Genomic DNA, 27,833 nt, shown 5'->3' on the forward strand with positions numbered 1-27,833 from the left:
GCGCGTGCCCGGGCGGCGCGCGCTGCTTTGAGCCCGCGCGCGGCTTGGGACGTCGGCGCTGGGGGGGAAGGAGGATGAGGAGGATGTGGCGCGGGCGGACGCTATAAGGTTGATCCTGAGGTGTGGCGGAGGGGACGTGCGGGGAAAGCCAAGCACGGGCAAGAGCCCCACCATTGCACCTGCAGCCACCCCTCCCTCTGCCCCATCCGAGCCCCATCCAACGTGACCTGGAATCTGGAATCTTTCCAGGGATGGGGCAGCCACTGCGTCCCTGAGCAACCTGTGCCAGTGCCTCACCACCCTCCTCGCAAAGGCATTCCTCTTTATGTCTAATCTAAATCTGCCCCTCTCCAGTTTATACCCATTGCCCCTCGTCCTATCAATACAAGGCTTTGTAAACAGTCCCTCCCCAAAGAAGGGGAAAAGCTTTTTAGCAGGGCCTGGAGCGATAGAGCAGGGGGCGATGCTTTTAAACTAAAAAAGGGTGGATTCAGGCTGGTTATGAGGAAGAAATTTTTGATGCTGAGGGTGATGAAACACTGGAACAGGTTCCCAGAGAGGTGCTCGATACCTCATCCCTGGAAACACTCCTGGACAGGTTGGATGGGGCTCTGAGCAACCGGATCCAGTTGAAGATGTCCCTACTCGCCGCAGAGGGGTTGGGCCAGATGACCTTTATGGTCCCTTCCAACCCAAACCATTCTATCATTTTCTAAGTGAAAATGAAGAAAACGCACTGGCCAAATGGGCAGGAAGATGGTGGTGACGAGGAGCAGCCCCCGTTCTGCAGTTCGGAGCAGGACTGAGTGCCCCGACACTCAAAGGCGCTGCTGAAGCAAGCGTGAGTTTCACATCTCGATCACCAAACTTCCCTTCCATGCTGCAGAACTGAGTTCCCCACGTGGATTTATGTTTCTCAGGCTGATCCTTACAAATGTTTTCCAATGTAACTGTCAGGACAAATCGTGAGCTGTGGAACCCGTGAGGCACCAGCTCCCAGCCCACCGGGATGCTGCGTCTGGTTCCTTCAGCCACACTGCCCATGCTGTGCATCAAGGCTCCCACAGCTGTGCTGAGCATCGTGCGTGGAACATGCACACCCACGCGCTCCTGCCAGATCATGCCCTAGATTCGTGTAGCAGAAATGTGATAAATTTCCTGCCTGGTTCCTCCTCGCAACCACAGACGAGGATGCTCGGTTTTCTCCTCACCTTGTGTAACTGCCGTCTGCATCGAGACAACACACGCTCTTGCCCTGAGAGGTGAGTAAGCACCAAGTGTGGGTGTGATAACACGTTAGCAGTTGCTGTGCTTTTTAACATAAGTACGCATGGATTCACTCACTACAAACAGAATTTCACAGTGGTGATAGCAACCTTTTTTTTTCTCTCCTACAGTAAAAAACATCTAAGCAGTCAAAGCCCTTGTAGATGAAGTCACGTGGAAATCTGAAAACTTAGGGCCTTTACATCATTGCTTGTATAGGAGCTGACTATCTGTGGGTGAAATTGATTTAGAAATAATATTCGCAGCAGCGAATGTGGGACATTAGATTATGTGACTGCCTTGTATGATGAGTTATAACCATCTAGCAAAAAAACTTCCACAATACCTCAACTCTTGAGGCATTTTTTAAAATTTATTCCCCTCGCCTTTCTTTTTTAATACCTGCAGCTAATTTAATGTCATAAATATTTTAATTTTTTTAATATGTTAAAAATGGACTCTTGAGTGCAACAGTGCAAGTGCTAATAGAACTTCTGCTGCAAATTATATTAAGTGGGTTGGATCTGAAATACACTGGAGCTTTCAGATGGCACATCTCCAAGTTCACAACATATTTCCTTCTGTCTCAAGGATGGTCCCTGCTTTAAATTACTCATGCTCTACTGTACAGACATGTTAAAAGTTGAGTTGTGCAATAACAACAGAAAGTTCGAGATTTTAGATCGTTTGCCAGCTGAGATTCCAATAAGATTTTACAGGAACGTAAGACATGAAAAAGTCACTCTATGCATTATCATTGCTCCTTTATTAGAGCAACGCCCAAATCCCCACCCTAAGTGGGGATTATGGTCTGCTTGAGACTGTCAGTATAGAAAGACGGTTCCACATGTTGAGTTTATGAGTTTAACATACAACACACAGAGTAGAAAAAAGGAAATATTATCATGAGTATTCACGATCATCAGTGATCATGATGGATGTTCAGGTTGATATGAAGTGTTTAGCTGTGTTTATCACATTTACCTATGGGTTTACATGGTCTTTACACATTGTACTGCAAAAACATGGCTTGTCCAAGATCTAGCAGGAGGCTCCTGATAGAGCAGGGAACTGGAGAGGCATCAATCACTCTCCAGTAACTACCCAGTATTTTTATTGCAGAAACCCAGTAGTGATGGATATTATTTAACCTGCAACTTTATGATAGCAAACAGGAATCAGACTAAAACTTTCCTCTGGAAAGGTGAACATCTGTTTCCCATGAGGAAAAGAGATTATCTGTATGTTATTGATATTGGCATGTTTATGGCACAGTATATATAGTGAGTCTCATACTGTTTGGTTAAGCTTGCTGGTATGTGCGCACAGCTAGCAAGTTTATTGCAATACAATCTTTATTAAGCTCTATAATGCTATGGTTCACTTATTTTTTTTTTAATTCCTTTTGTGATCAGAATAGCTAGGAGTAAAGAAAATGCAAGAAAAAATGTATAGGAAGTTGTGCACTGGGTAATGAAATTATTGACCTCTATTTGCCAAACATATTGCTTCCCTTCAGAGAAACTTGTTTCCCCCCCCCAAAAAAAAAACAGAAGGAAAATCTGCTTCCTGGTTTTATTCTTTGATTTCTGTGATGTCATTTTAGTGACTGGATTTATTTTTTTTCCAGTTCACACCAGTTTATCAGTACAATTGAAAGATATTCTCTGTGTGTTGTCTCTTTCATTTATCTTAAATTACCAGAAGAGCACTAGGGCTCACACAACACCACTGACAGGAAAAGAAATTGTTACATTCCCCTATGGGCATCATTTGTAGCAACAAAGCGAAGTGGAGAGTAAAGGATACTGACTTTGGGCTCAGAAACTCCAGTTCGACCTTTTTGAGTTCTTCTCCTCCATAGTGCCAGGAAACATCACAAAACCTCCATTTAACAGCACGCTGGGCACAAACAGCCAGGCCTTTTGTCCCTAAACATTGCCAATGAGTGACAGAGGTGTTAGTCAACATACTAAGTCTTAAGGTGCATAGGCATTACCCCCTTGTCTTGTTTTCCTGAAATCTGTTGATCTTGTTTGAAGCCAAATGATGTATCCTGACGTATGAAGTACACTCTGCACTGTCTGCATATTCTCTCTTGCCTGAGGCTGGAGGGTGGAGTGTTTTTATGTGCCTAACCACTAACTGCTGCAGAAATTTTTAAAACCCTACCCACTTCAGCATGGGCCTAGGGCTGTGTTTTTGCTGGCTGCGACTCACTCTTCAGAAAAATGTTCTGACTTGCTTATGGCCATGTAAATGTGTCAAAGGAAGGGCTTTATAGACCATATTTCTGGAGTAAAAACAGTTTGCTACAACAAAACCTGGCCTTGGGAGACAAATTCTGCTCTCATAATGGTGTAAATGTCCAGTAATTATGGTGAAGTCACTAGAATGACATCAGCAGAAAGCTTAAGCAAAAAAATTGTTGTAAAATGTTGTTGCCTTTTCCACTTTACATTTGGAGTTTGCTTAGACTCTCACTTATTTGTTACTTCAGTTTTCAAGGTAGCTGTCTTGAAAAGAAAAACTGACATAATTTACTGTAGTGGAAAGGCACTGCAATTTGCCATTACAGAAGATAATGTAAGAGCCAGTGGAGATGGGCTTCCTTGTTCTCACTGCTGCATGTGCGAATAACCAAGTGGGTGAGGCACAGTGCTAATAAAAGGGAACGGCATAAAGCTGTCTCTTATTTTTGTGCCTGCTTGTGGGATTTTCTTTGACATAGTCATGCCAAAAATTGCAGTTTGAAGTCTTTACGAGAGTGTAGCAGACAAAGGAAACAGTAAACAGACCTTCAGTGTTCTCACCTTTGCTGGAGAACTGATTGATCATTATTTTAAGAGAATTTGAGCCTTTTAAATCTAAGCCCTTGCCCACACTAGTCCCTGGTACAGTTTTTGTCATCTGTGATAGTCTCAGCATATTTTTCTGTTAAAGGTATTTGGGCTGTTACAGAGCTTCAAGAGTCATTTAATTTTCTTACCTACTTAATAAAAAAGTTCATTTCATGCTGTGCACATGCATCTCTCAGGTGCTGACATTTATCTATGCTGCTGAAACTGGTAAAGCTGAAAAAAAGTGGATGTCATTTACTTGCAAGTACAGATGAGCTAGTTTGAGGGCAGTTTCCCATAATCTTTAGTTCTTTTGTGGACTCACTTGATTAAACTGGGGTACCAAACAAGTCATTTGGTCAACAGGTAAAAACAGATGAATGTGCACACTTCAGCTGCTTCCTGGGCTCCGGGGCAGTATCACTGATGCTCTGAGTGTGGGCGTGAGTGAGCAGTGTCCATTGTCACTTCAGCAGCATCACTGGTTATCATTTTGTTTTAGAACAAATTCCCATCCTACTGAGCACACCTCTTTCCCTACTGAACTGCAGCATTAGCAGGCAGGATGTGAAAATACACTTCTTCCCTGTTATTAAGAAACAATTTAGGTCATTTACCGGAGGGCAGAGAAAGCCTATTAAAGTAAAAACTTAGACGTCTTTTCCTAAGGATGAAATATGAATGTGGCCGTTTGTGTGAGCTTTTCATCTCTGGGTACTGGTGACAATAAATGCACTTCTGGAAGGCTGAGATTTCAGTGTCACAATGTTGGCAGATGCTGGCCACACTTATGTTGCAAACCAGGCTCATAGGTTAATACACTCATTTGAGAGCTGCCTTAAAGCTTTGTCCTGTTTCCTGGTCATAGAGGTAGTAACTTACATAATGTTTTAAGTGTGCATAACTGTTGTGGTATGAGGGTACCTCTGTGTATTTTTGTGCAAAAGAAATCACATGTCTAAGAACAGCTGTCTCAGGACTGTGAAGCAGGCAATTCACCAGGAGCATGGAATGCATGAAACTCTCCATTTTTAATGTAAGGGCTGAAGCAAATTCTTTAAAAGTCAAAAGGCTTATGGTACTCGCAGACAATGGGAGCTCAATAAATACTTGATTATCACACTCCTCCTCTCAAAATACTGAGCTGTAGGGGAGGCAACAAGAATGTCTTCTGTTGTCATTTCCTTTAGCAAGGAAAACGTGCAGTGAAGCTTTTTTAGTTCTCCTAGTTTATTGAGGAAAATATGCTGTTTATGCCAGTTATGACTCATTTCAAAACAGATATTTCAGTGTAGGTGAACCATATTGCTTTTGTTGAATTATTCCCAAAGTAATTTCAGTACAAATTTTCTGTTCACATTCATATCTGAAATAACTGTATTTTCAGTCCCTTTGCATACACAAAGAGCTTTACTGTATTTTGAATCCCTGAGGCATAAAGAAGGAGTTTTAGGGATGAGTTTGTAATATTTTCTTATAACCCTAGTGGGCTGAAATTATTCGTCATACATTATTTTTACCGCTATTGTATTATGTTACTACAGAAAGGCAGTTTAGCCCTTGTGACATTTCAAATCATTGAGAAAGCTCCTACTGCACTGAAAGAAAGCGGAACTGTGCTATCCTGGTGGAAGTTAGTAGAAGTGTGGCATATGGAGTGAGCTAATAGTATGATTTCATGTGGTGCTAGGATACTGGAAATGCAGCTGACTGCATAGCATATGTGTTTCATACTGTGTTTAATGTGTGAGAAGGCCACCAGTCTCCTTCTCAACAGATTAAGGAGACTGTAATTTGGATTACTGTTTTTTGTCTTAAGCAGAGTCCAGGAATGCTGAACTGATGCTAACCGAAGAAAGAAAATTTTTTGGTGAACCAGGTTAGCAAGTGCTACCCACTTCAACTGGGGACGTAGCTTTAAGGTTGTGTCCTGGCACCAGTGACCTACATCACATATGTTGGTAGTCCCTGGACAAGCTCTGTTTGTCATTAGCCTCTTTGATGACAGCCATGCCATACTGTTTCTGGTAATACTCCTGCAACTGTAAATAGCCCAGTACATTCACAGCTGAAAGAAGAGTTATTCTGTTTTTTGATGCGTTACAGTTTAGGGCATTTTTCCCTTGAGTTAATTACAAGTGGTTTGTGGGTAACATATACCAAAATAACCTATTTCATCATTGTTAAATGCTTGGTGGTAACTCAGCACATGGGTATGCAGTGACAAGTTTTCTCTTGAAGGACTCCATGGGAGTTAGATCAGCAGATAGATCACCCTGGAATTTTAGCTAGCATATACCCTGCTTCTTCTTGAGTCTGTGAAGCTGGGCATGACTACCCTTCAAACTGCCTGCACTGATGTCTGGATAGGGAGTCCTATGTGGGATTCATTTTTCTAGGATCAACATGCACATATGGGTGCACCCCACTTAATCATATGTGATACATGGGTACAAAGAGTAATAAAATACGTCATCTACTCCATGCAATTTGTTTTGTTTGGTGACAGCTTTTTTTTTTCCATTTCAGGGAGGCATTCTAGGTCAGAATGTTTTTCCTTATTGCAGAATTCTCACTTTCTAAAATCAAGCCTAGAAGCTGTTAAACTATCTCTCACCTAACACTTCTTTGTCCTAAGCTTTTGTCTCAAATCTAAAGCTTTCTCACAAATAGAACTGTAACGCAGGAACTACTGCTTCTTTGCATTACCAGTCAGTGTGCTGAGTGGTAACTGCTGGTTTTCTAAGATGTGTTTAAAAACAAAAAGGAAAAGATAATAGACAGAGAGTGGAAATAGCAAAGAGGAGGATCTCTTCTCCAGACAGAATGTTTGTGCCACTGGAAGATCTCAGTGTTTTGCTGTTGCCTTCTCATGGAGTTTCAGGTTCCGCTTAGAACAAATAGATAATTCTCCTCACTGATCTGTAGGCTTACAGTTACATCATGGGTACATCTTTTAGGGGAGAATTACAAATGGTCTCCAAAGCCAACACTGGTGAGATGCTGAAAGTTGATGCTGGCCTGCAACTTCAAGAGTCACTGCATTGTGCTGCTGGGAAGACTGCAAATGAAGATGCTGCCCTTTCTGCTCAGCAATACAGGCAATGTCGCTCAGTTCTGCCAATCTCATTATTGCAGATATAGTCTGGATTTTTATCAGTCAAGCCTGCAGTTTAATTTTGACACTAGACAACCAACCTAAGGTACGGCATTCTAGAGAGTCCTGTTAGGCAGTGGAGAAGTTGAGAGGACCTCAAGACACTAAATAATGCATACATTTTCCTTGTATCATGAACCTGAGCCCATCAAAGATACATGGCCATGCGTATTTCCAAATTTCAGGAGCAGCCAGGGTGGTGAAGTCATTCTGTGATGCACTCTTAAGACCTGAGTGTGTCACTAGGAGCACAGAGGCAATGCCACTGAGGAAGAACAGAATTGTAAGGTCATTGCTCATGTATCTGTCTTACACAGAAGTATTTACTTTTTCTTTTATAAGTAAACCTACGTGGAAGAACTGTCCTCACAGATACAATGGAGAAGTTCCAGTGACCGATCATCCAAAATGTGGAGGATCGAACCACATGCCTTGAAGTCACTGTGATAAACTCTGTTGTTGCTGTTAATTATTGCTGCACTTATTTTTGAAGCAGCAAAACCACAGGGGGCAATATCATATTTAGCTTAGCTGATTTCATGGGAGTTGTTGAGTTTATATCAACAAGTAATTTCATTAGATTAATTTGTAAGCATTTTTTCCATCTGTATAATTTGGGTAGAAGAAAGGTAGGAAAAGTGGGTTAAGATTAAATGCTCCTCGGTTACTTTCTTTGGGGGAAAAAGCTGAGTGGGAGATGCAGCCTTCTCCAGTGTTCTGGCCTGCCAAAGGCATTACTGGAATGAGTGCAACTGCAATCTAAGATTCCCTTTACATTTATATCCCACAGATGCAGCCATGTTCGAACTGATGCTGTGATTAAAGAGTGACCTAATGTTCATCATCTCAGGCAGAGGAAGCCCAAGAGGCGGTCACCAAATCAGAAAGCTCCTTTGTGAAGAGGTGGGTGTATGTGTTCAAATCGGAGCATCTTTAGACAATATTCCACAAATGAATGTTTTCCCGCTGACCCTAGTAAAATTAGAAATGCAGATCCTAGTAAAAGTATTACAAAAAAAAAAAAATTAAAGGGACAAAGGGACACTTCTAGCATATCTTTCAAATACTTCAATATACTGCTTGCAGTTATCCTTAACAGTTCTTGAATACTTGACATAGAAATATTCTGTGAATATTTCACATGCACACGAGTACATAACAAGCAATTCTCTTGTATTTGATCATATGCTTGTTTATTGCTAATCTGTTTATATGTTGGGAGCTGTGCATTCTGTTTTTTTATTGTACTCATATTGCTTCTAGATGCTGGTCTTTTCTCACTAGTTTGTTACAGCTCAGTTGTGCAGACCCTGTGCATTTGTTTTAGGAGAAGCTAAGGGATTCCACTGGCACTGCAAATAGCTACATAAACAGAACAGAAGTAGGAGCATGTAATCCTGAAAGTCTCTTTAACACCAACACAGCCACTACTCTCAGCACTCCCTCCTGTGAGCTGATTGCTCCTGGCTCTGGCAATTGCTTAGTCACTGTTTCCACTCCATCTTCTTCCCACTTGGTCTCTCTCTTCCTAACTTTCATTATAATATTTTATGTGCATGTATTGGCTTGTTGATTTCTTCATCTTTTGCTTGACTGCGTACGCTTGGTGTGCTTTAACGACCACAGTTGCTATTCTGTCTTCCACATTTTGTGTACTTAAATGGAGCAGATCAAACCTCTTCATTGATGAGAGTGGGGGTCTGTTTGTGTCTCAATGGCTCAGTAAATATTAGATACTGATGTGGTTGTTGATTAACAAAAGAATTTGCTTCTGCACATATCAAGAACACCAGTCTCCAATACCCACTGTTCATGCCTGCACTGTTAAGGACATACCTTATGAAACTGCAAGTTAAACACTGCTCACTGATCAGGTAGAAGAAGTTCACAACATTTTGGCACTGGTTGTCCTTCACGAGCAAAAGATGGTAGTTTTTACCTGCCATTACAAATTTAAAGACATTTGCAAACCTGCCAGATTGCTATTATCAAAACAGAAATTAACTGAAGTGTAATGCAATTAAACCAGAACAGCGTGAGTTTGGCAGCCTTGGGCAATGCCAGGGGTGAAGTTCCCAGTTCAGCACAGTACTTGGCTCTGCACATAGCTTTAAGTGTGTGGGTATTCCCCATGAAGGCTGGTGGTGGTTCTCTGTAATCAGAGGTCTGGGAAACTTGGTGTCTGAGGAAAGCTGCAGGAACAGGAAAAGCTCAGTCTGCCATTGAAAACCCTACTGACATTTATGACAGCAGCATTCACATACATAAAAGGAAAGAAAGAAAGGCAAGAAAGGAGGTAGTGGAAGGGAGGAAATGATCCTCAGCTGAGGCAGGAGATGGTTGTTTGGCAACTTCAAGACATTTTCTAACAGCAGGTATGGTTAGAAATAGACCGTGTCACCTCAAAAGGCTCAAAACATCGTTGAAATTTTTTAAAGTCTTTTAAAGAAAAATCTGTCAAGAATAGGTAAGGTGGCTCTGGGTCTTGGGACAGAGAGGTGAGTGAGATACTTAACGGAAGGCCTTTTGCAGCCTTATTTTCTACAGTTATATAATTGTATGTGCTTAAAATTAAACATGTACATAAAAGTAAATGTGTAAAGACTCTAGCAGAATTTGTCTTTGTAGGCTTAGGCCAATGTTTTTCTGTCAGAAGGGGGAGCAGTGGATGGGTGTCTTACTGGTCTCCCTGTCCCTCTTTACAAAAGCAGCTGGATTCAGTGAACTTGTTGAATCAAATTCCAAAAGTACACACACTTGCCGGCCAGAGTTCTTGACTTCTTATCATTGCCTATACTGTGTTTTATCCATTATTCTTATCTGCCATCGTACCTAACAGAATAATTTTCTTAGTACAGATTTTTAATACCTGGGGAGAGGCAAATATTTTGTTCTGAACTCTTTAATTTATACTGGAAACTAAAAACATCTCTAGGTAATGTAGTTACAAAGACTTCAGCTGAAAACTTTAATCATGAATGTTGTTAAAGCACGATCCAAAGAGCTCTTCCTTTGCAGGCACTGGGTAAGGAAGGTAGCCACCATAACATGCATATGGCAGCTCTGTGATAACAGCAAATATATCCAGGAAGAGGCATCCTAGAGGAACATCTGAAATACATAACACATGGAGAAAGGATGAGCCCAGGGTGGCTTGGTTTTGATAAGAGAAAACTGTGTGTTATCACAGGTTTCACAAGCTGAACTTCTGATAGAAGCAAATTAATGGGAATCTGAATTGCTCTGAAATGAGAAGTTTGAATAACAACAACTTTTCCAGCCAGTGAAGTTGCTGAGAAGTGACACACAATAGGCCTGGTGTTTGGGAAAGGCAATACTTCTGTGCTTTCGGGTAAGAAATGGGATTTTTCAGGCATGGGCATGAAAACAGAGATGAGCACAGCCAGAAGATTCAGAGCCAAGTCAGAAAAACTGCCAGAAACTCGAAGCAGAGGCTACATAAATGGCTTGGATCCAAATTTTGAGTGTTCACTTGCAAATGTCTTACTCAGAACTATGTAAAATATAACCTGCTAGTCTGAAGTCAGTGTTCAATCCCTGGTACAAGTAAGGAACTGAAAAGAAAAGATACCTTTTTCCACATGGTTCTGCCTACCAGTTGAGTGGCTGTAGCACGCTGTACTTGCCATCATGCCACCTTTTCTGCTTTTACTTTCATTTCAAATACCTTTTTGGCAGCGGAGAAAAGCTGGTTTGTAAAATGAGATCTTCTGGCAGGCAACATTATGTGAAGGAGTGATAGTATTGCTGGTGGCCTTTGTTGAGGAGAGCAAGGTGTAAAAGAGCAATTCTGAACCTAGGAGCCAGACTATGTAGAAGCATTCCCAGTAAAGCCAGCTACTGATAGTTATCTTTCTTGGAGTATTCCTTGCTTATGTCTTTGTTGTTTTACTCATTACAGCTGAAATTGCAATACTCACCTTTTGCACAAATGGTGAGCTATTGCAAAAGAAAGCCCATCGTGCAAGGCAATATGACCCCAGCCAGCTTAGGGTCATCTTTTCCTTGTATCTATCAGGAGAAATGTGTGAAAACTCAGCAGTAAAAATGAAGAAACATTCCTGCCTAGCTCCATAGAAATATGAGTCCTTCTGAAAATACAAGCTTCCCAATCAGCGCTGGCATACTGGAAAGCTGGCCTTGCAGTTGTCACCTTAACATTGCCATTTTGATTGTAATGCACTAATTAGATGAGGTGTGGTAGACACAGCACCTTGGTGGGACTTCTGGGTTCTAACTGTGCATTAGTTGACTGTAAGACTATCAGACACAGAGCTGTATGATTTCTATAGAAACTAATATTAATATTTTTACTACTACATCAAAATCAAGGGAAAATGGTTTAGGATTTAGTTTTTATTTTCTCATTATCCAATTCTGATTTGATTGGTAATAAATTAAATTATTCCCCTCCAGTAAACACAGGTAGATGTTACACAGACTGCATTTGTATTCTTATGAAACAGAAAGAAACAATATCGAAGGGCCACAGATCTGCTTTGATCTGTTCTTTTCTCTTCTAGGTCACAAATCTTCTGTTTGTTTATCCTTCAACAAAGAGTTTTTGGTTGGAATTAGCATATTACTTGTTTTGTACGGCAAAGGTGTATCTGGCTGGAGGTTTGCTTGCAAAGTGTAATTTCTATTGAAAAGTGAGAAATTTGGAGAGGCGTGAGGGAATGTGAGCATAAAGAAAATAACCATGAATGTTCCTGAATACTGCTTTTAACCCACATAAGAAGAAAGCTGCAAACTAAAAGATGTTCTAGATTAAAGAAGAGTGAGGGATCATAAAACAGATTGAAAAACACTTGTCAATGAGCTTCCAGCTATGGCTCTTGACTTCTATAAAATTGCTCAAATATTTATTCTCATTCTAACCATTGATAAGGATGCATCTCCAGCTATGCTGTAACTCCAGCCACAGGTTCCAGGTTTGACATATGTCTGCTCATAATTAACTCAAAATCATGTTTAAAAAAGAATGTTTGGGGACAGGATTATTTTAACCCTTGTGTTTGTTTTTTTTTTTCCAAATGGTTTCTGAAGAGAAGTTTGAATTCTGTGTTGTTCCCTGTGAGTCTAGTCTGTTGTTCTGTCTCTGTGGGAACATTTGTATGGTCAGGAAGGCTGTGCCAGGGTGCCAGATGTAGATGTGAAACTTGATCAATATTACTGAAGTGCTGGCACATCAAAATGGAAGGAAGCCCACAAATGCTGTAATTAATTTCAGCACAACAAGACAGAGTTGAAAGGCATTGTGAAAGAGACAAATAAGGAGTATTTATAAAAGTTCATATATGACAACAGAATTTGAGAAAGATAGACCTTGTGCCTTTTAGACAAGATCTTCAAAAAAATTCCCAATGTGGAACAAAGTTGGATCCCAGTTTCAATCTGTGCCAGCTTCCTTGCGAACAGGGTGACGATCAGTATTACCTCCAGGATGATCACCATGGAGCAGACACCACATTGCCGACACTTCACTCTCTCCAAACCTTTGAATGACCAGATAGAACAAAGAAAGACCACCATGCTTTCTGCAAAACTGATATAAAGGTGTCATTTTGTAAATGACCAGTTCGGTGTGAAATTCACGATAAAAGTATGTTGTAGACAAAGATACTTATAACTTCCCTATTGAGAGAGATCTTAGCAGATTCTGACTCAGCTTCAGATCTGCTGAACAGCATGACTCCTTTAATGTCTGGTTTGATGTGTCCTTATGGAGTCAAGGGTTGCTTTTCATGCCCTGTTATGGCATTTTATCTCGTTTTACTCATAATGGATGGTTTAAAACCTGTTGACCTTAATTGTTCTATGCAGTGCATCTATCATTATTTTTGTTGAAGGATTGAATGTCTGACATAATTATTCAGTCCATCCAGCTTATTCCATTTCCTAAGAAATTGGATGATGAATTTGAAATGGTTTAAGATTTTCATCATATGGATTAAAGACCTATAATTAGGACGAGAGCGATACAGTACTGGTTCACAAGTAATTTAGAACCTGTGATGAGATTTTATGTCTCCCACCGTGAGCCTCCCATCCATCTGTTGAGGACAAAAGCACTTGCCCTGCTTTCAGATCTGTAGATCAAAGCTTCTGTGGATGCAGGGTTGAAATTGGAATATGAGTTTCTGGGTTGTATTGCTTTAAAGAACTACAGAGTTCTCTTTTTATTCAAGGCGCAATACAAATGAAGTGTTTTCCTTGCTCTCTCACATATTCTCCATGCATCCTTGTCAGAAGCCCTATGCAGTATAGAATATAACAGACCTTTATAGCATCTTTGCTTACCTAAAACAGCATTTTAAAAAACAGGCTTTAGAACTGTTGTATCAGTTTTTATTCTGTACCTAGCTTTCTACTGGTGCTGTAAACTTCATACATCTTATTTGCGATAATCCAGATCTTCATTTTATTGGTATTTACTGAGCTGAAAAGACTTTGAGGTGAGGAAGGTTGACTTAGAAAAGGTATACATAGTAATCTACAAAACACGTGTTTAAATTGTTGCTGCAACCAGCGTTTATCCAACATTCCTGGATAAATGAATATTATTTCTATCATGAATAAATGCTTATCAAAACAGGTATCATGCAGAACTTACCCCCTCAGTATTGATATGATGGTGCAGTTGTTTGCCTCAAGGAGTGAATGTCCTTCCAGCAGTACTCAGTAAGGATAATGATCTTTATTTTTTGGAAAAAAATTGTCAGGAAAGGTGAAATATAGGCACTTGTAGTTTAAAGCTTCAGGTATTAAGTCAAGGAGTAAAAACAGTGCACTGTGAGTTACATGAGCAGTCCCATTTTGTAAATAAAGAGTAGCTCATGACACAGTTTGAAGTGCATAGACCAGGAAAAGGTCCCGTATCAGGTTTCCATGGCAAGTTTTAGTAGTTGGGGGGCTACAGGGGTGGCTTCTGTGAGAAGCTGCTAGGAGCTTCGCCTATGCACAGTAGCTCCAATGCCAGCCAGCTCTAAGACAGACACGCTGCTGGTCAAGGCCAATCCAATCCATGATTGTGGCCTCTGGGATAACAACATGTTAAAGAAGGAGAGGGAAGACCTGCACAACATCAACTGCAGCTGGAGAGAGGAATGAGAATATGTGAGAGAAATAGCTCTGCAGACAGCAAGGTCAGTGAAGAAGGAAGGAGAGGAAGTGTTTTAGGCACCAGAGAAGAGATTCCCTGCAGCTTGTGGTGAAGCCCATGGTGAGGCAGGCTGTCTCCCTGCAGCCCACGGAGGTCCACAATGGGGCAGATGCACACAGATGGCTGGGGGAGGACCCCATGCTGGAGCAGGTGGATGCTCAAAGGAGGCTGTGACCCCACGAGAAGCCTACACTGGAGCAGATTTGCTGGTGGGACCTGTGAACCCGCAGGAGACCCACACTGCACCAGACTGTCCTGAAGGTCTGCAGACCGTGGGAAGGACCCACATTGGAGAAGATATTTTTTCTCCCCTGTTCAGCTGAGGAGGGAATTGATAGGGTGGTTTTGGTGGGCACCTGGCATCCATCCAGGGACAACGCATCACAGGTACTAAATTTTAAACACTCTAACAAAACAGTTCACACAACTCTGCTGCCAGTCCCATGAATTGAAATAACACCTTCCTTCTATGACCACAAGGCTTAGGAATCCATAAATTTCCATAGCTCCTTGCTGAAAAGAGAAGATGAAGAAAATTTGTGAAAGAAGTAGAAAGAGGACAGTTAATATCTACATCTTGAAGAGGATCCTTAGCATTTCTTGAAGAAGGGAAGAGGAGAAAAAGTGTTGGAGGCATAATTTCAGTAATGTAGGAGAATGTTTCCATGGAAGAGACAACTCTGAAGAAGTGTTATTAGCTCTGCATGTGATTAACTCATTCTTAACTTAAGTAATTTCTACAGTGTGAAGGAGAAGGGTCTCCAAGGCAGTCTCCAGCCTCGGTGCTGAGAATATATACAAAGCTTCCAGCTGCCATCTGAAGTGTGTCCTGGGGAGTGATTTTACTGAGAGTCTCATGTCCTGTCTTGTGCTGGCAGCCCTGCAGGAGATCATCAGTCTTCTAGCCAGGTATATCGGATAATAATATTTTATGCCTCTGGAATGTATCTTCTAATAAAGGAGTGCCATTTAAATTGGGGCTTTGCAAGCCTGCACATGGCAGGGGAGGCTGTGTGCCCCAGGAAAAGCAGGTGCAGCAAGACAGCAGCCAGGAAGAAGGATTCAAGCCCTTCTGAGTACCAGTTCAGCAAATAAATAGAAATAGAAATAAAACCAATCTCACATGCCCTCTTGCCACAAGCAGTTATAGCAATTGGTATGATGTCAGCTTCAGAACTGAAATAAGCCCCAGATTGCTCCATTATAGTGTGGTGTTAGTCTAGATCTAAACACGCAACAGAAACAAGCACAAATCAGCTTTATGCTAATGGAAACCAGCCTTGATTTAAAACTCTTGCAATAAGCATGTGTTTGGAAATTGGTTTATGGTTGTAAAGCGCTGATGTAAACTGAAATGCCTTGATAATAAAACTGATCATACTGTGATAAATACTGATCCATGGTAAATCCCTGAGGATCAGTGGCCATAAGCAGGGCTCACAACAGAGTATGTTCTGAGGGAACACCTTAGTAGCCCAGCAGAGACTTTTCATGCTGTTGTTTGCTTTGGCAGTGAAAAGTGAGCACCACCCTGAAATGCTTAAGAGCCGAATCACAGGAAGTACCTCCTAGCGAAGAAGAGGATCAAGGATCCTGTTGCTGCGTATGTTGACAGGGACCATCTCTGGAACAGAAATCTTGTAGAACTCTGTAGACTTCTTTTCAAAGCCTGACTCAGGAAGTTTGCAGAATGGCCTCAGTGTTCATCATGTGTGGACTTGGGGGACAGTCAGAACTCCCCAGGATATACAGAGCAAAGCTGTTCTGGGATGTTTGTACAAACACACTTCTTTTCTCCTCAGAAGCATTGCTATCTAAACTTGACAATTCCCTCAGAAATCCAGTTGTTTTAAAGGACACATTTTCTGAACGCCCCCTTAGCCAGGGACAGACATGATTCTAGAGAGAACATTGTGAAAATCACAGGTTTAAATTACTGTACAGGTGTTAGTGTACTCCAAGTACCACTATGCTGGCCTTCTCTTGCTTCTCTACAAAACATCAAAATGCCTTGATTTACATTTGACATAGATTTCGAACTGAGGGGAGACTCTTACCCTGTCAGTGTTAATGTAGTGCCAGACAGCATCTGCTGCATCATTTGATCTCGGGAGACTTTAATACAAAGACAGAAACTCAGAGAGACAAGTTATTACTCCTGAATCTTAGCTATGTAAACTAGGACGAACTGAATGAAAAATCAAGCCTCGTGATTGTACATGAAATGTGTTTTTAAAATGTTTTTATTTGTCTGTTATAGGAGTGGAAATATGAGTATAAAAGCTTTGTGCTTTCACCTCCATCTTTACAATAGCGATCGCATAAGAATTTTGTGGGGGAACAATGTCCAACTGTTGCCACTGTTCAGATCTGGGAAATGGGCTGTCTTATGCTTATCTTATCATTTCTGGGTTTAGATTGTACCAGCTTCATGTAGCAGTGACTTTCTTCAAGTCCTGATCTGAACCAGACTACACCTTGAAAAAGGTCTCTGTTAATAAAACAGACTGACTTTGAATCATTATTTACTTTATACCCTGAATCCAAAGTTGCTAGAGACTTCTCATGTGCCAGGAAAGATCCCTGCAGAAGAGATCAAACCATATGTAGTATACTTGTGCTACAAGTTCTGTGCTTTTAACGTGTTTTCTCTGATGTGAGACAATAGTTTCCAGCCTTTTTCAACTTGTAGACTTATACATATTTACTAAGGAAGGGGAAAATCCCTCAGTTGCAGATTAAAGTAATTTGGCAATGTGCTTCTTTTACTTATAGAGTCATAGAATCGCTTGGTTGGAAAAGACCTTTGAGATTGTCAAGTCCAACCATACCTGTCCACTAATAACCATATGCCTGAGCACTTCATCCACCCATCTTTTAGGTACCTCCAGGGATGGTGACTCAACCACCTCCCTGGGCAGCTGTTCCAGGGCCTGATAACCCTTCTGGTGAAGAAATTTTCCCTGATGTCTAATCTCAATCTCCCCTGGTGCAACCTGAAGCCATTTCCTCTAGTCCTATCACTTGGGAGAAGAGAGCAACACCCACCTCGCTACAACTTCCTTTCAGGTAATTGTAGAGAGTGGTAAGATCACCTGTTATCTTTTATCACAGGTTCCTAATAAAACCAATGGCTGAAATGCACTTCATCCCTAATGCACCTTAACTTGCCAGGTTACAAAACAGAAAAAAAGAACATATTGAATACACATTTAAAATCTCCTTACACCTCAGTTCTTTTTATGCCTGGGTGCCCCTTTGCTTCTGTGCTGAACAGAATCCGCAATGACTGAAGCATCTTCTCTTGGTGACCTGCAAAGCTGTATCATTGATAAATTTGTTAGATGTGCTTATTGTGCTTGCCTCTAGTGCTGGGGATCTCTCACCCAGGATCAGGGGATGTCTGGGATGGCGATGGGAGAAGCTGTGCATGGCACTCTGCGCTTTATCGATGTGAGTCTCTCAGGAAGCTCCCTTTTCCTCTTGCACCTGGCAGGGCCATAGTGGGTCTGTGTACACTGCAAGCACCACCTCAACAGTGAGCATAAACCTACCACATCCATTAAGTCATTGACTTTCATTCCACGTACTTGGTTTTGTCTTGCTCTGGGAAACTGGTAGTTCGAGTTCACTGTGTCAACACTGCACTTAGGACAAGCCAAGTTCTGGGAAAAATACACCAACACAGTCAGTCTGGACTGCTTGAGTAGAGGAATGTTGGCTACTGTTGATGCGCTGGGTCTGCCCCCAAGCCACCCAGGAGCTCAGGCTAATACTCTCTCTTAGCACAAGCTTGTTTGTGAGCAGTGTGGATAATGAGGAAATACATTCTTGAAGGCAAAATTAGATTTTGACAATGTAGATATGCCTGGAGAACTTGGAGATGGGACACAGAATATGTGCCACAAACAGTATAGACCCAGTTGCACCACTTCTGGTGCTTTCTTCACTTACTACCCCTGCAGTGATACCCAGTGCTTGGCCAGGCTCCTTGAATTAGGTGTGAGCTATGGGCTTTATGCACAATCTTGAGTATGTCCTTTGCATAGTGTTTTGTTTCATTCCCTGTGCATGGCTGCCTTCAAGAGATGTCCTTGCACTAAACTCACCTGAGTGACAGAGCATCAGTGGCACTTCTGTCCCTAGAGACTCTTGAATATCATCTCCAAGCTGTGAAATAATCCTTGATCAAAAAATGACCCATCAAAACTTAGTAGGGAAAGGGAATGTACAGAGCTGGAACAGAGGAGAGCAAAAGAAGACTGCTCTTGGAGACCCGTCAGTCACCCTCCCATGCATTTCCTATCCTGCTAATAAGAATCCCTCTGTCTATGTCAAGAGTGGCTCGCTGCAAGGTATAGTTGAGCCTGGCAGAGATTTTCCATCAGGAGGTTTTTTTGCCAGTGTGTGTTTTGAATTTTCTATCAAGATGATGGACAGAAATCAGGCTTATTTGCCAACACTCAGCATTTTCTGACGCACATCTCTACTGTTGTCTCCATTTTTTTTCCTGTATGCAGTGTTGCACTGCAATTCTCCCTGTGCTGCTTTTTGTGGTGGTGCTTAAACCTGAAGGCTTTGGACTGGCAGTGGGTAGAACTGACTGAATTGTTTGTTTGGAATACTAATTGCTTGGAATTTTGACCAGGGGTATGGCTAGTGAGCAATTCACTAATCAAATCTTGTTTTCTTTGGGGCTGCCAGAAAGGAACCTTTTTGCCTGCTGCCAGTTCTTCATAAACAGTTTGCTTTGACTCTTCTCCATTATTTATATTGGCAGCACTACAGCCAGGTCGTCTGGCATTGGTTGTGTCCCTTTGCTGCCTGTTTGACTGAAACATTTGACACGTGAGGTTAGCAAATGCATTTTCTGGTGCATATTTTTTGTCTGAAAGATACTGGTGCTAAAACTGTTCTAAGTGTTTACTTGCAAATAGTAGCTTTCTAAAAGCTAGGGTTTAAGAAATTGTTTGATCCTGTGAATGAAACTTTGCATTCTGTTAAATAAGTTACTCAAGGGCTGGATTCCTTTGTCTTTGACTAAGCAGACTGGGCAGTGACTGGTGGTGAGTAACCAGCAGCATCCAGCAAGAGGCTCAGCCCAGCTCGCAGCTCTGCTGCTGTATGCAGTGTGTGCTGCAGGCTAGTCTTACCTAGAGGACAAGGTGAACGGGGTTATTCATCATGCCAACACTGGGAAGGAGAGGAGTCTAAGGGCTGAAAGCTACCTAATTTAAACTCACAGCAATGCCCTCGAAGTGGCAGTGATCAGAACCACCTGCTTCACAGTGGTGTTCTGTGCCAGATGCTGTGCTGGATAGCTGGGGCAGCTCGCTAATTACCATGGGTGAGACAGGAGAGGCTGAGAGAGAGAGGGGGGTGGGGGGGAGGGAGGGGGGAAAGAGGGAGAAAGAGGGGGAGGGTGAAGCAAAGGTGACAGCAGGTCACCTTTGCGAAGAGATCTGTTAACATCCCAGCCTTGATGCCATTAGAGGTGTGTCTGATTGTTGGTGTTAACTCCTGGCACTGCCAGCCAGCTGTGGCTGTACAGCCTGACTGTACCAAGATGTAAAATGTGACCAAGCATCAATACACATAAAGAGCTGTGTAGAGGACAGGGAGACTTCCAAGAGGTTGTAGCTGTGTTTTGTTGGATCTGTCTGTCACCAAAGCTTACATTATCAGGAGCAGTCCCAGACACTCAAGACAATGCATGTGTCTCTCCGCAGTCCTTGATCTGGGCTGCTTGCTGGTAACTATTAGGCAGTTGTATTGCAGAGCACAAAGATGGCATGAGGGTTCCAGTATCTGTACAGGCTTGTCTCTGAGCAGAAGTAGACAGCTGTCTATAGCTGCTGAAGACTCCCAGTCCTCCTGTCAACGTGGTAAGAGTAAACGCAAGTATTCAGTCCTCCTCCCAGTCTCTGTCCACTACCACAACATCACAAGCTCTCCTCTCTGGACCTGTACAGTCCAGTTTGTCCTGCACTGTTAAGGATCAGTGTTTTATAATGCTCCAGATGCATACATAGCTTTATTGTAATTATTCATATTTATTATTTGCACTGTGATAAACCTTAGAAGCCATAGCAAGCCTCTCATTGCATGGAACACTATATGAAGATAGAAGGATAGCAGAAAGGCAGTATAGCTTTTATATTAAAGAGAACAAGCCAGGACATCTTCTCATGATCTCTTGGGACCTAAGAGATTGAGTTAGCAATGTGTTTTTGCATCCTGACATTACTCACCTCCCAGCACCCTAAAAGCAATGATCAGTTCCCCACAAGGCTTTTATTCATACCCGAGGTTACTCATGGTGAGTTTCTCGCTTGATGTACAAACCATGGGCTCAGGGCATTGAGTCAAGGGAGTGACTCAGGAAGCTCTCTTTGGTTCAGTAGCTGCCTAGCTCCCTTCTGTAAAACCAAAGCACAGAGAGAACTGCAGTTGCTACCCAGAAATAGGTGCGGTTTCTTTTTCCCTGTGTGAACCATCCTTGTGTGGGCCTGCATTATTCCAATCAGCTTCTTGGCTGATTCACTAGCCATGTGATTTATGTGTCAATTGAGACAGAATTATCAAACGATGTACACCTTATCCTGTGCTCCACAGCTCCTTTTGAAGTTGAAGATAAGGACTTATCATCACTTTTGCTAAACCATGAAAACACCTTGAGCTGCTAGAGGATGGCCATGACAAAACTAGCCGGTTCAGCTTTGAGACTCTTTATCTTTGGGCTCCCCTTGCCAAGTGAGAAGTGATTCAGATGTGCTGTAGCACAGCCCCCTTCCAGGTGCAGTGAACGTGCAATTTAGAATACTGCCTCATCTTCTCAATTTTTCAGTGCTGGCACCAGCTGCTGTAAACTTTTGGAGCATCTTTCATCAGAGGAAATGGTGCTGTCTTCAAGTATGATTTGATCCCTATAGTTGCTGGATGCCACACCAATGGGAAGCTCAAAGTCTGTGCAGCTGGGAACAGGGAAAGCAGCAAACTCTGCGTTTGGTAGAACGTTCCCAGGTACACCCAGCAGCAGTGTGCTTCCATATCTACAGACTTCACCTTCTGCAAGAGAAATTGAGCAGGATAGCTGTGGGAATAGGAGGATAATGATGGCTACCTCCAAGAGGAGCTCCAGCTGCCTCCCCTGCTCCAATCACTGCTGTTAGTGCAGAAGTGGCAGCTGACAATGTGAAGCTAGGTCTGCCGCAGTTCATTGCGTTGGGCCTGCGAGACACCTGACTTTCAGTGGCTTTGAATATCTAAGGCAATCACTGACTTCAGTAAAAGGTGAAGCAGCTCAGGATCTCTCTAAATTATGTCCTTGATGTCAGACACTTGCCTATGGGGAACCTGAGTGAACTAATCAGTGTGTTTCATCAGGCAGCGTCCTCAAGTATTTCTTCACTTAAATTTCCTCTTTTAAATGTAGAGTCAGTTGTCCTCAAGATGTGATTTGTTTTCAGTTTCTTTTTAAGGACATCTCTATGCCATTCTTCCACCACCTCCTTCTTTTTCTTTCCAATAAGAAATTGGCAAAATGACTCCTGAAGAGGCACTCCATGAAATGTTTCAAGAAACATTAAAACGATATCTTTCTCACTGAAAACACTGAGGGATTAAAATACTGTAGTTTTCTTATTTTATCAAATTTGTAATGGCTACCTTTTGTTTATACACATATGAAGGAAACTGGTAGACAAAGGTAAAGGAGGGAGAAAATTCCTCCAGTCCCGAGGACACTGTCTTCAAATGTGAGGTCCCATCCCTCACCCCAGTGAAGTCTATGTGCCATTCCAGTGAGTCTTTCTGATAATGGTGGGTCTTATGAAACTGGAATAGCGCAGTCCTGTCTTTTCTTGAACAATTTCTCTCAGTGCACTGCCAGAGTATGTCTGAAGCACAATCTGTGGGTTGTGCTGGAAGCAGGTGTAAAATTAGATGACCAAAGGGCAGGTTTAAAGTCCAGTTAGTAAGAAAAGGGATAGAAATGTGTCATCGTCAAAGAGTATGAAGTTCAAAAAGCTAAAGCAGCTTTTATCCTTTTGGTCAGGCTTAAACCAGGTGCAGTTTGGCCAGGTCCCAGGCTGAGCTCTGCACCTTGTAATAAATAATTTAGTTCCTTGTTTAGACAACTGCATATCCTTTGATTAGTGTTCAGAAGGCAGAGTCATGGACTCTTCCTCCATGCAGGGAGGACATTATGCTTCATAAATATCTGTCTGACTAAAGGTAAATATGAAAACAAATACAAGTTCTGGGATTTATGATGTGCATGATTAATTTTGAAGAAGTTTTGATCCCCATTAACAAACAGTGAGCATAGTCTTCGGGGTGGCAATGTAGTGCTGTATGGCAGCTGTATCCCTATACACCTTTGGAAATTTCTAGTATGGAACTAAAAAGAATAGAGTGCAATCTTGACAGGATGCAGGTGCAGTCCCTCAAAAGGTCTGTGGAAAATTATGCATGAAGCATCAAGTTCTTTCCCATTAGGTGGTATGAATCTGTCAAAATATGGGTCGGATGAGAGAAGCCAAGGTGAATTCTGATTCTTATGATGCAGCACAGGGCACCAAATGACATTGTCATGTTCAGTAGGAGGAAAACCTGTCACATAAGGTATAGGTAAGCTGTGAAAATCTTTGCTGTAGGACACTGTACATACTATAATGTTGTACAGATTCAAAAACTAATTGGACAAATAAGTGGAAAAAAATCCATCAAGGAATGATTGCCATGCTACTTTGACTTAGGAAATCTCCAGTGTACACCAGGAAAATATCTGCATATGCTTGTCCTGTTCACATAGTCTTACCAGGGCTATTCATTCAGGCCATGGAGGGAGATAGGGTTGGGAGCTGGGTGGAGTTTTGCTTTGACCCACCATGGCTGGTATTCTGCTCCAGTTCCTATTCAGGTAGACATCTCTAGGTGGTATACATGGAAGAAACTTTTTCCTTGGTGTATTTTGGTTTATTAATAGTGCTGCCTCTTGATTAGAACATAAATGTCTGGAGTTGGCAAGCTGGTTCAGCCCACTGATTTGAGCAGCTAGGGGTTTAGCCCCTTGTACTAAAGTCAGTCAGATCTGCTTAGCTTGCAGCCAGCTTTGCAGAGGCATCAGCAGGTACTAAGTGACTTTCTGTAAGAAAATGCCAAAACAGGTCTCAGATCTGTGTACCGAAAAGCAGTGCCGTAACAGTTCATTTTCCCTGCCATAAGCCTTCACACCTCTGACTGCCAGGGGTCTAAGTAGTTAATCTACCTGAGCAAATAGGTAGGACCATTTTTCCTTTCAATAAAGTTTGATTCCTGGAGGCAGATCTTTTTTTCCAGTGAGTGTCAGATAATTGGAAGGGTAGGGTGCGGCAGGAAACCGCGACACGCCTTTGTTGGGACTTGTTTGAGAGCACGGGAATAGGAAAGCAGAAGAAGGGTGAGAATAAGACAGGTTAAATAAAGAAGAGGTGAACATTTTTGGATGATCACTCAGATTCCACACACCTTTGGAAGGATATGATATAAAGTGTAGGTAGCAAATTTTGGTAGAAAGGAAACGGTTGAGAAGAAATACAGATTTTCATTTCAGTAACCAAAGCACTCCAGGTAAGTTACATTACGGGGGGGGGGGGGGGAAAAAAAAAAAAGAAGAAAAAAGTATCCTTTATTTTCTCTTCCAGATTTCTTGCAGAATAAGGCTGTATTCTCAGGCAAAATAGAGGAGATATTACTTTATTCTGTAGGGAATACAATGTTAAAATAAGATTGTGTAAGAGCTGGGTCATTGTGGTTTTGTGTTTGCCAGTTAATATATCTCTTTTAAAAGGAGTATCAAGTGAAAGGAGTATGCCTGCTGGGAGATAACAAATGTGAAGCCAAGCTCTAGGTACATTTTTAATGCATTTTGTGGAACTGCAGTGCAAATAGATAAAGTTTAGTTGAGTGCTCCCTGTTGCTTGAGGGTACCAGCTCGGGGAAATGCAGATCATCTGCTGGCTGTTTTAAAACCCGAGCAGACCTGAAATGTGCTGGAGGAATAATGATTGAAAGTTGAAGCTTCAGATTGTGGGTTCAGGGTGAGATATTAAGGAATTGATCTCTAGTCCTGAGAATACCTGGAGCTGCTTTGGAGTGAAAGTTAGTGTTGCCATGGACAAACTCTGTTTTGTCTCAGACAGGTGGTTTTATTTATCAGCAGTGACTCACTGATTATAGACTTAGGACCACATTTTTGTCATAGAAGATTAGGAGTAACTGTAACGTGGTTTTAAGCTTTGTCACAATAAGTTAGAGAAGTCTGATCTGAAAATCAGTTTGAATCCTTTCTTCAGCAGGTCTAGCGATGTGAGCATGGCAGCATCAAATAAAAGATCTGTCTTCTTCTCCTGTCTTTGGACTGATTTGGAGAGTGACTTTGGGGAAGTTACTTGTCCTTCTGTGACTTATTGCTTCGTCTGTGAAATGGTGACAATAGCACTTCCCTGTTCTGCAAATATTTTTTGTACAAGCCCAGATTGTTTGTCTCCCTTTCTGTGCCAGAGGCAAGAAGCTTATGCAGGTCAGAATGGTCTTGCTTTGGCCTGTTTCTCTTTGGGCAGTGCAATTAAGCAGGCACAGTGAGGACACATTTTCGAAAGAAAGGTACTTGGCAGAACGGAGTGCGGTCTGGGCAGTGCTCCTGCTTGTACTCTGGCAAATGAGCACACACTGGTGTCAAAGAAGCCAGGACAGGTTGTGGGCAGAGCAGAATTTAGTTCCTACAGCACTTCCAGCCTTTAGTTGGTCATCTAGCTTGCTTCCTTGGCATTAGCATAATTTCAGTGAGTCTACAAAATGATCAGATTTGGAAGCACGGTTTTGTTGATTCAGTTCTGACTGTGTTGGTTTTGATAGATGACTGGAAAGGAGCAGCATTTAAAGCAGAATGAGAAGGTCAGATTCCTAGACTGTAGGGTAAAAGTGGCTGGTTTTGAACCAGTTCTGCTAGTCCCAGGACAGTGGCACCTGAAAGGCTTTGTTAAGAGGAAGAGACATTTAATATGATGGGAGCCATGGCATTTTCTTTTAACATATTCTGTGACATGGTTTAGAAGCGTCTACTGAATCTCAGAGTATTCATGATCAAAGGGTTCTACTGACATTAAATATTATAGTTAATCTCAGCACCTGCTGGTGCCTCTTTCTCCTAATGGAGCGTCTCACAGCAGGAGCCTTATTAATGGAGGGAGGAGAGCTGAAAGGATGTGCTGTGAGAGTCTAACAGCATTCTGACATGAAAACTGGAAGGACATTGTGGAAGAATAAAAGAATCTGAAATGTTCCGGCTTTCATTTTTCCATTAAAATATGTCTTTGTGGCTATTACCCTCCCCTTTGAAAATGTCTCTAATAAACTTCATTACCATTTCTCACAATACATAATTTCTAAAATAGTAAGAGGAGTTTGAATGTCCCGTCTCAGACTGGCTTAGCTTCCTTTCCAGTGTGCTGCATCGTAGTCAGGTGGAATAGGGTGCAGGAGGCAACCTGCAGTGTTGGGCTTATGTAGAAAGCACAGATTTAAGCATGCCTTGCAAACCTGAGCAGCTGTTACTGTCCTTCTTTTCAGCGCTGTACAGAGAAGAAGCAGTGTCATAGGTGTGGTAGGCTGGACCTCGCTTGGTCCCTAGTACCATTAAGGTCTACAAGTTGCCTGGTTTTGTGCGTGCCACAAGTACACTACAGCCCTTGAGCTTATGTTAAACAGCCATAGGGTTGTCCTGTCTTATGATACCTGTGCTGTATGAGTGATTCCACTTCACAAGTTCCTGCTTGTTGCTCAGAGAGAATTGCAGATGGCTTCTCTGATTCAACAATGCTATTACTTTGCCACAGACATAGCCTACAGCTATGTCTTTGTGAATCCAGATAGGAGCTAGTGAAATTAGTCAGTCCTGGCAGTTGATGGATATTAAAGTCGGTCAACCTGCTGGAGCTTGGGCTGGCTTTTGCATTCACGTGGCAAACACACATCCTTATTTATTTATTTATTTATTTATTTAATTGGTATCAGGGCAAGATATTCCCCTTTCTCAAGAGAAGGCAAGAAGATGCGTTCACTCCAAGGTGGTGCTGGCCTCTTGCAGCATCCATAACCATCTCTGTTTCTCAGTAGCTGAAAGGAAGTAGAGTGCTGGGGTAGAGTTCTGGGGCTGCAAAGCAATAGGAGAGCAGTTTCCAAATGTAAAGCTGTGTTCCCTGCCAAAAACACCGGCAAAGCCAACAGTGCTGACATCTAGACAACAGCTTCTAGCATCTGTTTTTAGGGAAGGAGCTTGAGAGATGCTTCCACTGTCGATGCTGCAGGGAAGAGTGCCAGAGGTACTGCCTTTCCTTGGAGTGCATGACGAGGAATCCGTCCTTTGCAGGGACTGTCATGCTGCTGGAGGAGGAACTCTCCTAACGCACATAGGTCTTGCATATGTCTTGGAATCAGTGTCCTGGATAATCCCTTAGAAATCTCCAGTGTTAGCAGTCGTTGTAAGGCTCGGGTAGTATCCTGCTGCCAGGGTTGTGTAAGGGCTTGGACGTGGCCACTGGAACCCCACTTACAGGGCTGTTCAGCCAAGCTCAGTGCCTGAGGTGCATAGAGTGAGGAGCATGGGCACTGTGGGTGCTCTCCACAAAGTTCATCTGAGTCTGTGATAGGAGGTTAAAGTGATTTCACTGATAGCATCAGTGATAATGTCACTATCTCTTAGCTCTGAGAATAGTGGGAGCTGCTCAGAGGCAGAACTGTATCTGAACTTTAGATATTCCTGCAGATTCTCTGTTGCATCCTGCCTTGTGTCGTTATTTATGCATGGGCAGTACAAGTGTGACAGTAAAGGGGCTACTTAGTAGACACTTTGCAAATGGATAAGTGGAATTATGAGGATCAAACTCAAATGGTATCTGAATTGGAGGACACGGTCTTGGGTTCTGCTTTGAGCTCCAGAACTTGGAAGGAATTTTGCACAAAGATTTTTTTTTAAGACTCATCCTGCTAAGCATGTAGGTTTTTTGGTATGACTGGGCCTTCAGTTTTAAGCACTTTCCAAATCCATTGGAGAGTTATGGCTTATTGTCATTTTGTGTATACATTAAAATCTCTTTCTTCTTATTGTTTGTGGCTACACAAGATGAAATGTTCTTAGAGAGACTAGGAGTGAGCAACTGTGTATTTCATTTCAATGAAAGTGTTCTCCTTTCTAGCTGATGTTTTTTTTCCATGGTCACAACATTTCTTTGTGGTATTTCTGCCTTGGCAGACAGTCATACCTCTGCTAGAGATTGTGATTTTGACTACAGAGTGATCCGAGTCATGATGAAAAATATACACAGTGTTCACAACAGTGATT

The 27,833-nt window shown here is 42.2% G+C and overlaps 1 protein-coding gene and 1 long non-coding RNA gene across 4 annotated transcripts in view; both read left to right on the top strand.

Moving 5' to 3' along the window:
• The first annotated feature begins 263 nt into the window (after window positions 1–263).
• On the top strand, window positions 264–17,508 carry LOC128852733 (uncharacterized). Of its 2 annotated transcripts, XR_008450762.1 has the most exons (4): window positions 264–841; window positions 958–1,262; window positions 8,054–8,166; window positions 17,331–17,508. It is a non-coding gene; the product is annotated as an uncharacterized LOC128852733 (long non-coding RNA). The 2 variants fall into 2 exon arrangements; XR_008450761.1 differs by having other exon boundaries at window positions 264–1,262.
• Window positions 17,509–23,829: 6,321 nt separating this feature from the next.
• COL17A1 (collagen type XVII alpha 1 chain) overlaps window positions 23,830–27,833 on the top strand; it is a 42,367-nt gene continuing 38,363 nt past the window's right edge. The window contains exon 1 of one of the 2 annotated variants that reach the window (XM_054071897.1): window positions 23,830–24,061. The gene's annotated coding sequence lies outside the window, so the exon portion shown is untranslated. The remainder of the gene's footprint in view (window positions 24,062–27,833) is intronic. The other variant, XM_054071898.1, reaches the window with a different exon arrangement.

This window comes from Cuculus canorus, chromosome 7 (genome assembly GCF_017976375.1).
Source record: "Cuculus canorus isolate bCucCan1 chromosome 7, bCucCan1.pri, whole genome shotgun sequence".
Lineage (NCBI taxonomy): Eukaryota > Metazoa > Chordata > Aves > Cuculiformes > Cuculidae > Cuculus > Cuculus canorus.